Source organism: Anoplopoma fimbria, chromosome 10 (genome assembly GCF_027596085.1).
Source record: "Anoplopoma fimbria isolate UVic2021 breed Golden Eagle Sablefish chromosome 10, Afim_UVic_2022, whole genome shotgun sequence".
Taxonomy (NCBI): Eukaryota; Metazoa; Chordata; class Actinopteri; order Perciformes; family Anoplopomatidae; genus Anoplopoma; species Anoplopoma fimbria.
The window spans coordinates 17,408,348-17,420,354 of NC_072458.1; positions in this window are offsets into that span (position 1 = coordinate 17,408,348).

Below are 12,007 nucleotides of genomic sequence, written 5' to 3' on the forward strand. Positions count from 1 at the left end.
ATGAAACTTTTTTGAACATATCTGTGGAAATGGTTTCTAGATGTAACTTCTGTGAATCAGATTGAATACGATACGGCTGTCCGTTTACACTGAAACACATTTCACATCCTTAGGGAACATCAAAATGTCTCTAGATTCAGATCTCATAGCCATTTCCTTCCCCTTTTTTTCAACTAGTCCGTGTTGCTTTAGTTATTTTAGGCTGTGTACCAACGTTTGGGAGGAACATCCCGAGTTTCAATTCTACTCAGAAAGTAGGAGCTAGCAAGCAAAGCAGAGTTTTTGTCCAAAAGTGTTGTTGAGTTAGTGTGACGTTATGTTTGCGATGTGTTTATGTTTTGTACTCAATTGAAGTACCTCTCTTAATCCAAACTTTGTCTCTTAACCTAACTATGTTGTTTTATTGCCTTAACTTAACATTAGTTTTGTTGCCTAAACCTAGCCTGATATTGTTTCTGTGGTGATCCCTCCTCTGTCGTTCTCCCATAGGTTTCTTCCTTTTTTCTCCCTGTTAAAGGGGTTTTTTAGGGGAGTTTTTCCTGTGCCGATGTGAGGGAAGGACAGAGGATGTCGCATGTGCACAGATTGTAAAGCCCTCTGAGGCAAATTTGTAATTTGTGATTCTGGGCTATACAAAATAAACTGAAAACTGAATTGGTGGCGGCACGTCATTTTACACATTACTCTCCACCACCATGAAATGAGCGGTTAAGAGGTTGCAGTCACTTTGCGTATTTCTGTGAGAACATGATGCCTGGGTTATACAAAGGACAGGGCTATGGGTAGTGTTAAGGCATCAGTATGTTTGGATGGAGTAAAAACTATCTGCATTCACAACGAATCAGCCATTTTGACAATTAGCCCAGGGTTATGCGGTGGACGAGTGTCACTTAAGTAGCCCGTTTGTGCGTTAAGTTGTGAACTTTAAGCCTCAAATCCAGAAGGTTTGGATGCTCGGTTATCAGCGGGATGCTACAATGCTACATGGTAAACAGGGTTATCTTCCTGTGGGGGTCTTCGGTCTGATCGCTGGTTACATTACTGGCCATCGAAGTGTGACGTTTAGCTTCAAAAGTTGATTATGTTTCGACTTTAAGGCCTTAGGGGTGCTGCTTTTTTCTCAGTATTATGAATGTCTTCTATTAAAGAGGTGCCAATATCCCCAAAATGTAAAATATCACTGTCGTTTGCCCCCTCACTATGATGGAAGGCTTGCAAAATTATACATTTTTGTTTACAATTTCTTTTATATTTGACTTGAATATTAGCCTAGTTTATGAATAAAAAGGAAAATAAGTGAGTATACCCTGCACAATGTCACAGATTTGGTGCCCTGCAGAGAGTACTGTGTCCTCTCCCTTGAATGCACACAGCTGAGGTAAACCTAACAGAACTCCACTGCTGCAGTTGTTTTTGGTGTCCGTGTTACATTTGGAGTGATCTAATATGAGCGGAAAGGTAAATGAAGGCTTGCAGAGGAAGCTTTTGAGCAAGCGGATGCGTAGCTGCTGCACTAGCACTTTTTTGCCATGCAGTGCTTGAGTCAGGCCTTTAGCAACGGTTTTATTATCCACAATATGTTCTGTATACAAGCAGCTCAGAGGATATAAGTCACAGGTCAATCTAAGGTCTCGGCAGTTTCATAATTCATAAGGGCAGCGGCGCAGCTAGCCCTTGTATTCCCTCATTACTGATGAATAGTCTTGCATAGATCTGCTTTTAGTATAAACTGCCATTTCTTTTCATGTTAAGGTGGCTTCACTTGAATAAATCGTGTGGAAAAACAATCACACCGGATTGTGCTTTCCTCTACACACCATGGATTTTTATTTAGAAGAGTCTGCAAAGATTATCTCTTGACAAACCTGAACCGGCACGGAGAACTTAACATACGCTGTGTTTCGCATCCATTTAAATGTTTTGGTTGCTCATTTTTCAAAAGCTATTATAATGTACGGAAAGAAAGGATGGCCTCAATTATGTGATCATTGGGCATTCAGCGCAGTTGTGCATGCACCTGTTTTCAGGGAGTAGTGTGGGTGGGTGGGAGGAAGCAATGCAAATGTCTGGGGTTGTAGGAATGCAGGAAAGTAAAGTTTGGTGAGTTGACTGCGGCCGCTACACTAGAAGTGTTTGTACGGTCTTTTTATATTGTAGCTACACACAACAGCTCTTCCCTGGTAATGATGAGAGGATGAAACGTTCAGATGGAGGTTTTGAACTTTTACCACCCACTGTTCTGCCAGGAGGACATTATAGCGCTGTGAGCAACATCAAATGACTGCCAGTGCTATGAAACATGTAATATATGTATTGATCGATTCGCACTTTGTATTTCAGCCATTGTGGTCATTTTCAAAAAAATGTCCTGTTGCAGTCCAGGTATAATGCATAGCTGGGCCAGGTGGGCATTAAAGGGGTACTCTCACTTAAAAATGGTGCATGCATGAATAAAAAAAATATATATATATATTGGTAACAATAACAAAATAAAATCTAATTTAGTGCTTTGTGACCATAGCTAAATGCTAAATGCTCCATGCACCTGAGGGGAACTAACAGTCGGATGATCATCCTCTGTAGTTTCCTCACTACGAGGATCATAGCTTAGATTACACAAAGACAACTGACTCATTCTTATAACACAAATATTGATCTGAGCAGCTTCAAAAGTTACCTATCAATGCAATTGAAAAAAAAATAAAAAAATCTAAACTGCAGTGTTGCTCACTTCATTTTCGCTCTTGAAAAGGTACAAACTGCTCTCAGGTTTTCACGGCCACAGCTTCACCCACATCTTTATTTCCCACACAAAACGAGTGGCTGGTCAATAACACAGCTCAGAGGTTGGTCAGGGGTGTGGGTTTGATTCTTTGTCATACTGTGTGGTGTGGCCTTCAATTGCAGCGAGGATCAGCCTTCAATGTGTGCAACAGGCAAGTTGGATTAAAAAACTATCATTTCAAATCATAAAATCTCTTGTAGTTTTCTGGGCTTCAAAATGTCTCATTTCCAGTCACCTGGAGTCGTCCTTGAAACATCATGCAGTCTGAGCATGAGGTAAGCAGCGTCTAATATTGTTGTGAATTTCCATTTTGCTATCACACCACTATTCAGTCTGGCATTGCCTTTTTGTGAGCTGTTTTTCAGTGGGGGAGGATTGACTAATGCCCCTACTAATGACTGACATGCTTTACACCTCTGCTCATTTACAGTCTGCCTGAAGTTTACAGTAAACATTGTTAATGCAAAGACAATGTGCTTGTTATAGAAGCTGTTATGCATGAAAACGTGTCATGAAAGAAAATAGACAAGGCAGAGCTAAAGAGTTGCACAATTCAAGGTCTCTATGGAGCCACCCGAGACTGCAATATACAATTAACCATAAGACAAAGGAGGCAGTGTTAATTAACTCAAGATAACATTTAGAAAATCACATGGACTTATTCCGTTCCAATTAGGAGTTCCAGTTTCTAGGCCTGCTATTATTCAATTTAGTGCTTCTAGTTATACATGTGCTTTTCCTGTTATGAAAAGTCAAATGTCTTCTGTAACTAAAGCCTGATGAAGATGTTTCCTGCCTGCTAAGGCCAGCTAGCAACAGACAATAGGCTGGTTTGCTGACCTTGGCAGTCATAGATATACAGTACATATAATGCTCGTGGGATGCAGACTTTTGTTCCAACGCATTCTTATTCCCAACTTGTCAAACACCGATGCTTGTTGAGAGGCCCTACGTTTCAAACGATGAAGCTCAAGGTACCGCTCTAGTGTCAGTTTTGAAAGCAAAGTGGCGACATGTTAGTTTCCACAAAATACACTTCCATATTCACAGAAAGTTAGGTTGAGCCAACAAAACCCCTTACCTCGACTAGGGAAAAGAGTGTGGTTGACCTGACTGACTTACAGCTCACAAACAAGTCATGTGATTATTGACTCATTTGACAATATGTATACATTTACTTTTAGTGTGACATGGGACACAAACAGCAGTCTCCTGAATGAAAATCCTGTTTGGTTTGATTCACCCCCCCTCACGCTGTCATGTGTGGACTATCTAATTCTTTATACTATATGTCAGCTGCTCCCATAAACCAAGCACAAAAACAAATGCAATGTTACATACTTCTTTCATTCCAAAGTGGTTAAACTATTTCAACCATTCATATGTTCCAGTCAAACCCACAATGGCGATAACAGTATTAGCTAAAGGCCAATCAACACATTCTATTCCCAACTCATCACATTCTAAAGCACTGGGTTATCCAGCACACGGTCGCAGTAAACTTGTGATTAACGTTGTGATTTCAAACAAAAACACTTGCTTAGGTCTAGGCAATAAAACCATTTAGGTAGGTTTAGGAAAAACATCATGTTTGGGCTTGAAAGAACTACCTAAACTAAGTGAAACTTAAAAAATGTCACTAACATCACTAACATATTCAAAATATCTCAACTTTTCAACTCTCAACTCTTTGGGACACAAATACCAGCCACTCGGTTAAAAGTCCTTTGTTTGTTTGACCCGTCCACCTCCCCAGCAGGCTACAGCCGGTTCACAACTGCCCACACAGCATGACCCAAAATGTTTAAATACCACTGAAACACAGGGTCAGAGGGACAAACAGTTTGACAAAGAAAATGTGTTATATAATATGTGGATAAAAGTTCCTAACAATGCATTTCCACATGACCACTTGTGTCCAAATGTCAAGATAAGTGTGCTTACATCAACAGGCGCAAGTTAAAAGTCAATGTTGAGGAGATAGCATTTCTGTTATATAAGCCAACTCTACATGTCCTGCAATTTTCTATCTCAATAGGAATCAACCTAGCTTTTATGGATGATGAACTGTGATTGCAAAGCTTGTGTCCTAGTTTTTCCTGGTAATAAAGAGAAGGTATGGCAATTTTCGTAAGTGCATTGCACTGAGTTCTAGACTTCTGAGACTAGTACATATAAAAACCATATCCAGTAGAAGTAAGTGAAATGCATTGATTTAACAAAATTATCTTTTTGATGGTTTTGCTGAACGCCTTGACTTAAGTGCAGAGTAGTCCAATATATACTTTCCTCACAATCTGTCAGCTGTCAAACTGAATGAAAGATGTTGAACATTTCCACTGACAGCAGAGAGAATCACGGCATCTAGACTATTTATTCAATTCATCAATGCTTTCTCAAGCAAAGCACAAAAAGCTCCAAACACAACTGACATCTCTGATTTGACCTTTCACACACAGTCTCTTGTTTTGATAGAAATAAAATGTAAATAAATAAAAGAAATGTCGGATATTTTCAGTGTCCAGAGTTTGACACAAAGCTTCAAGGCATTTGTAGCCCAGTTAGTGTTGCAAAAAGCCTACTCTGCTGTCTGCTGTATTGAACCAACGCTATAATCATTGATTTTGTGAACAATGTTTTCATTCCCACACATTAATTTTCCAATAAAGCCGAGTTAGATTTGCGGGGGAATTTAATCAGTGTCAAAACGCAAAATAAAACTGGTGTGTTAGGAAAGTAAACATGAGGGTGGTAATCAAGTGTTAGAGAATACGTGTACTAATGCTCATAGGTGCTGGGGTCAGTAGGCAACATGGAAACATTAAATACAGCATGGCTTTTTAGAAAGGAATGAGAGACATACTTAGAATCCCTAAAAGAAAAAAACACTTAATAAAAAATGTACTGCGTGTAGACAGAATGTTTTATCTAATCAATGCAGTGAGAACATTACTAAGTTTTTGTACATTGCATGTCATGAATACATCAATTTTTATGCCACAGGGTTAACGTTGAAGTGACTAAGTATAATACGTATAAAAAAACAACTTAACATGCGAACGCAAAACACATCATAAAGGTCACTAACATAACAACCACAAAACTTTGGGACAACGGTCTCCTGACTACAAGTCCTGTGTTTGTATGACCAATCGAACTTGTCCAACGTCCATCATTTACATCTGTCACATTTTACTACGTCACTTTTTAGAAACGTATCATAGTTAGGTGCAGATGACATGGCGTAAAAAAAGCATGAAAGGTGTTGCTATTGCTTTCAAAATAACAAAGAAATTGGTATGTCCGGTATACGCCATTGTAGCCGCGAGCCTCAAGCAGAGATGATATATAAAGGGTCTGGTAAGGTCATTTCTGTCTAACTCCACACCCAAAGATTGTTTTCAATTTAAAACTTCCAGTCTTCAGACTCAGCTGACTCTGACTTAAGCGACATCACTTGAGGTAAGTTATCAGCTGCTCTGGAGATACAAAAGGCTTTATTCAACAGACTATGATGTGTAAAATCTGTGCTTATCCTCTTTAAAAGGTGATGATATGTTAATGTGAGGTTTTGAACTTGCTTCTGCTGCCCCCAAGTGGCCTAAAAATGTATACAGAATTATGGCAGGTTTAAGGTCTTCTTATAAATACATATTCTTTGGAGCTTTAGAGCTACACTAATGTCCTCTTGGAATATCTATCGGTCTCTGTGTTGGTGTTACTTCTGTTTTTGTGGCAGTATGTCTTTCATATGTTGTCTGCTTTGACTTGTGTATCTTTTGTTGTTTGTCACTGTGAAAAAGGTGACCAAACTAGTTTCTCCACTTGGGATTAATTAAATTGTCCAATGTAATCTCATAATCTAATTTACTGTGTGTTTTGTTTACTGACTAATATCAATGTAACACACCTTCACATATGGCAGACAGTGATCAGGGACATTCCTCAATGTCATGTCCTCCAGATGGCATATCCTGCTTTCTCAGGATTAGAATTTATCCAGGATGTTTAAACACATAGTAAACAAACCATGACAGAGAGAATAAAGCATGCATGTAAACACACGTAATGACAGGACGCACTTAAAAAAGAGCTTGTTTACAGCTAACATATTCTAATGCAAATAGAGTCATGAATCAGTGGTTCTGGTTCCTCTCTGCACAGCCAGCCCCTTAAATCTACTCCAGAACCACCACCTGTGCTTCTCTGTCTTGCTTTTTGGTTTTATGATAGTATTGTTGTAGTGTTCTGATAGCAGATGCTGTACAAATCAAAAACACCCCGTAGTTTTTGCTGCATCTTTCCAACTGTGCGCTCTCTGCTGCATGCATATCCACATTAAGTAGCCTACAAGCCAGCAGCTCTTATGATGAATGTCTACGCACAATGCCCTCAAAGAACACTTCACTTGAAAATATTGGCCATGTCGAGGGCCATTTTTAGTCGATGTGTGTAATGGATACACAGGCACAAGCTACTGCCGCCTTATGGCGCCTTATATATCAAACAGAATGGTGTGTGAATTACAGTTTGTCCTAACATAGAGGTGTTACGCGGCTACTTATCACTTTTAATGGAGTTTAATGACATTAGGCCCACTCAGCAGAGTACACTCTTCTGGTGGCAGTGAAGATGGGGCTGTGAACATCCAGTAATTTCTTTACAGAGTGAAAACATTTAGTTCAAACAAACCTGTACAGTTAAAGCAGTAAAGAAGATATAGGTCTAAATATGGTGTTGATAATGATTTCATTAGTTAAAATCAGAAGAATGTAAATTGCAATCTACCTGTGGCAAAAGTACATGAGCCAGACTACAACAATGGCTAAACCCCTAACATCTCCATGACTACTGAAAAAAATCATCATATTCCCATAAAATTATAATTAAAGGGATGTTCACACTTGAGACAAGGCACGCTGACTTGTTTCTGATTGAAAACAGACATGATTTAAAAGCAAATAAATGGTATGAGAGAAATTTTAGAAAAATTTAATGGTAGTTCCAGCTTGGCAAAAGCAAACATATTTATAATTAAGGAACAAATTCAGTGGAGATTTAATTTGGGATGGTAAATTTATTCTTTAATACAAGATGAATACCAATACCAAAATCTTCCCTGAATAAATGTGTTAAAGCCGGCATAAAGGTTCCACTTGTACTTATATCACCACAAGTGCTTTCTAGGCAACATACAACAGCATTACTCTGGAATGAGTCAGTTTACTTTTCAGCACCGGGGTATTGCTATTGTATTTATTGAATTGTTTTTTTGTTTATGTAGAATGAGAGTTCACATGCCGAGAGAACAACCAACGTGCCACTTTTCATCCTTTTATCTAAGGTGCTTGGGAGGTTGCACTCCTGTCGCGCATGCTGTTACTAAGCAACCAAAACCCCCGCTGCAATGGCGATGAAGTTGCTATAATTTAGCAGGTAGCATACCTGACTAAACTAAACAGTCAAATCAAAGACAAATGGTAACAACTGGTGATCACCAGAGTCTTTACCGCATAAGGGTAGACATGGGGTCATGGGAAATGCAGTTTTCATTACGGTAAAACACTTCCACTTTTTTCCACAGGACCACCGAAATCAACACAAAATAAAAGTTCCTTTCATTTCTTTGAATAGAAGATCTGAGTACTTCCTACACCAATGAGCATAAACTAAGTGAGGTTCAAGCAGCAAGTGGAGGCAAACGAAAACTGTACTGCTTCTCCACCAACACTGTGCAATTAAAATCATCCGGCACCTATTCGAAGTTTAGAACTTTAAAAACTGACAGTGGTTCTCTGCTCCTGCTGCCAAATAATAATCCCAGTCACTTCTGTGAAAGGTCACATAAAACTTCTATAATGCAGAGAGAGTAAACTTGTTAGTGAGGCAGAGTGGAGCTCCCTCACAGTAACTGCTGTTATGTATCTGAACTTTAATGACCAACCTCCTGTATGTGTGACAGAAATATTCATGCCGGTATTTTAGAATCTTAGTTTTGAATAGGCTGGGAGAAAACAGTTGTGTATGCGCTTGATGTATTTTAATGGACTTACTGTGATGTATCCCTTCTAGTCATAGTATTATCTCGTTACACAACTCTAAAAACAGGAGCCCACGGCTAAAGGTGCGTTCATAATACACGTCAACGTTTGCTCCATCGCCCATTCAACTTGTATGAAGGACAAATTCAATTGCGCTTTCTGCTTTAGTGTGATGTACAGCTACGTTACCCTTTGTTTGCCTTTGTCGACAAATAGAAACACTGATGCTACGTGGCCTTTAAAACCCAAACCATATTCCTCCTAACAAAAAAATATAAACAGCCATGACAAAGGTAATTGTTGCACAATCAGTACATATTTTGACATAGCTAAGGCTCAGAATGTCCCATTAACATGCTTAGAGGAGCTGTATTTAACGTTCTGAACATTAATATATAATCAAACTATTAGCTTTGTAAAGATATAGGGGAGTGTCCACCTGAGCAATGAAATCACTCTCTCCTGCATGTGTTGTTATATGAGCTTCTTTTTGCTTCGTTGATATAGCCGTCCGGCCATCCATGCATGCGTTGTGCATGTGAGCGTGCTACGCTACCCGCTCTTAATATGATGGTTACAGCTGATAACGTCTACCCAACTGACAGTGTCGTCGTGGAAGCGTAGCACCCACCGTCTGTTTCCCTACTCACGTAAACACTGTTAGCTCTGTCAATGCGTTTGCCGCAGTTTGCACTGTTAGCACTGTTAGCACTGTTAGCTATGAGCCGCTTGCTCGCAGTCGACATGTTGCCAGTTGTTGAGAGGCAATCACAGTGCTTTCAATCTCTGATCCTGCTCCTTTAAAGACAAATATATTGTGGTGTGCTGAAACCTGTGAAGATACAGGCATTATGAAGCAGAATTGGTGTAGGAGGCTTATGTCTTGGTTGTGTAATAGGTTTTGTTTGCATGAAATCTATTAATATAAATCACAGGGTCAAGTTATTCAATTTTGAAGGCGCGTGGACAAAGGCAGCTTGCAGCGGGTCAATCCATTCACATTCAGTAGAATTCAGATTCTGAGAGTCACAGAGAAGAAGAAAAAAAAAGCATTCACACACACACACACAAAGCAAAAGTTATGGATGTCAGAAGTCAAGTGCAATGACAGAAACAAAGACAGGCTGAAGTTTTGCAGCATCAGGGCGCCATCAGCACCCCGTCACAGTGGAATACTGATAGGGGACGTGTCGCTTTGGCTTTGAGACACAGTTGCTCCGGCCTCAGCTCGGCTCCACCCGCCACCCGCCTCCCCTGAGCAGCAACCGGAGGGCCACAGAGACTAGTGTAGGGGTGTTCGAGGCGAAGGGCTGCGTCATGCATCTCAATGCAAACCAGGCGCGTCGGCCTGTCAGCCCAGAGAGCCGCCTCTCTTCCCCAGCCAGCTCGACACTCGTCAGCATTTATTTTCATAAGCAGAGGAGCGGCGAGCTGTCAGAGGCCGGGGTGAAGAGCACCACTCGCGTTTCCCCCTTTTGCGCGTACAACTCAAACACATAGGAAGAACACAGGAAGGGAGTTCACCATCTTTATTTTCTTGGCAAAGCTACACCCGCCACACGGACACACCTGTAAGCTTTGGAAACTTTAACATTAAAGTCTTCAAATGTCAGATGTTCACCTCAATCATCTACAGACGGAGCATTAGCAGCTTCAAAATGATTATCCCCAAGGAGATGGGCGACTTTTAGTCCTCTATCAGCCCTGCATCGTCTCGGCAGGAGGAGGTAAGGCCGTAGTCTTTCACCTCCCATGCCGCACCGACTAGTTTCTTTATTTTCTCCGTTATTTTCTCCCTGTACCTCCACGGGTGTAATTGCGGTATGAGATGGTACTTTGAGCTCGGGCTGTTCTCATCAGCGCTGAGCAATTACATATGCCCCTAGGGGTGCTGATAAAAACACACACTGAGAATGAACTCTGCAGTGCCAGGTGATGGCGGGGAGGCTACAGCGGGCCCATATTAAACAGAAGCGGGCCCCCAGCGCGGTGGAGGTGAATACAGATCACTCCCATGCAGGCACAAGCAGCCCAGACAAACCCCGGCAAGCAGACAGATCCCTGGTTCCAGACCAGGACACTGGGCTTTGTTAGTCCGCTGACCTGTGAAAGGAACCAGCCTCCGTCTCCCTCGCCTCATTATAGTGGCCAGCCAGGTTGATCGAATAGCACTATAAATATCAGTCCCTTGGGGTAGAGTCTGAGTGTGTTGAGGGTATTTTTTATATAACACCAATGTATTCACATTGGTTTTTAACCATTGGAAGTCTATACTTTATTTGTTTTCAATAATTTAGGGCTACACAATCCTTATCTGCTCAGCATTATCTGAATATGCTGCCACAAAGCTGGATTGTGACATTTTAAAAGTTAGCGTCTTTTTCACCAACAGAACAAATATCATGGTTTATTTTTATGAAATCTATCAAGAGAAAAAGGAACAAGTCTGTTGAAAGTTTTACAACAAATTTAAACCATAATGGCTTTTATACAAGGTGATAACTCAATTCTGATTGGCTGCAGGGTGTCCATTCATTCTTGATAATGGACACCATTGTAATTGAAGGCACTGGCTCAATTACATGAAAGAAGATTGGAAATTTCAATATGGTTATTCTTTATATTTATATAGTTATATTGTTATCGATGTCCCCTGGTCATATTCCGTGCGAAATCAGTTGAAATCATGCAGGTTAATCAAAAAAGACTCCTACGGGGCCTCTAACAGCAACCAGCTCGCCACAGACAGACCAAGATCGAGCTAAACTGCTCCGACCAACAGCTAGGCAAATCTCCGGAGCCAAAACCAACCAGGACTGCCCTGTTGCAGTAATATGAGAGGTTTTCTAAAGGGACTATGGTGCACACAAACACTACCACTTTCCACAGGGACTATGAAAATCAACACAAAATAAAAGTTCCTTGTAGGAGTTTTAAACAATCAATTATTCCTGTGCAATTGGTCAATCACACCCTCTCTCTAAAAATGGACCTGACAGCAAGAGTTTCTGTACTACAAAGGTCAAAGTTGAGTTGAGTTGAGGCAGGATAGCGATGGTTGGTCAAGTCCAGCTTTTCCTGGTACTTCCTCTCATTATTGTTCAGGAGACATTTGGTATTTTTTATCTGTTCATGTTCCGTGAGAGATGAGGGTTTTCCATTGATAACTATTCCCAACACC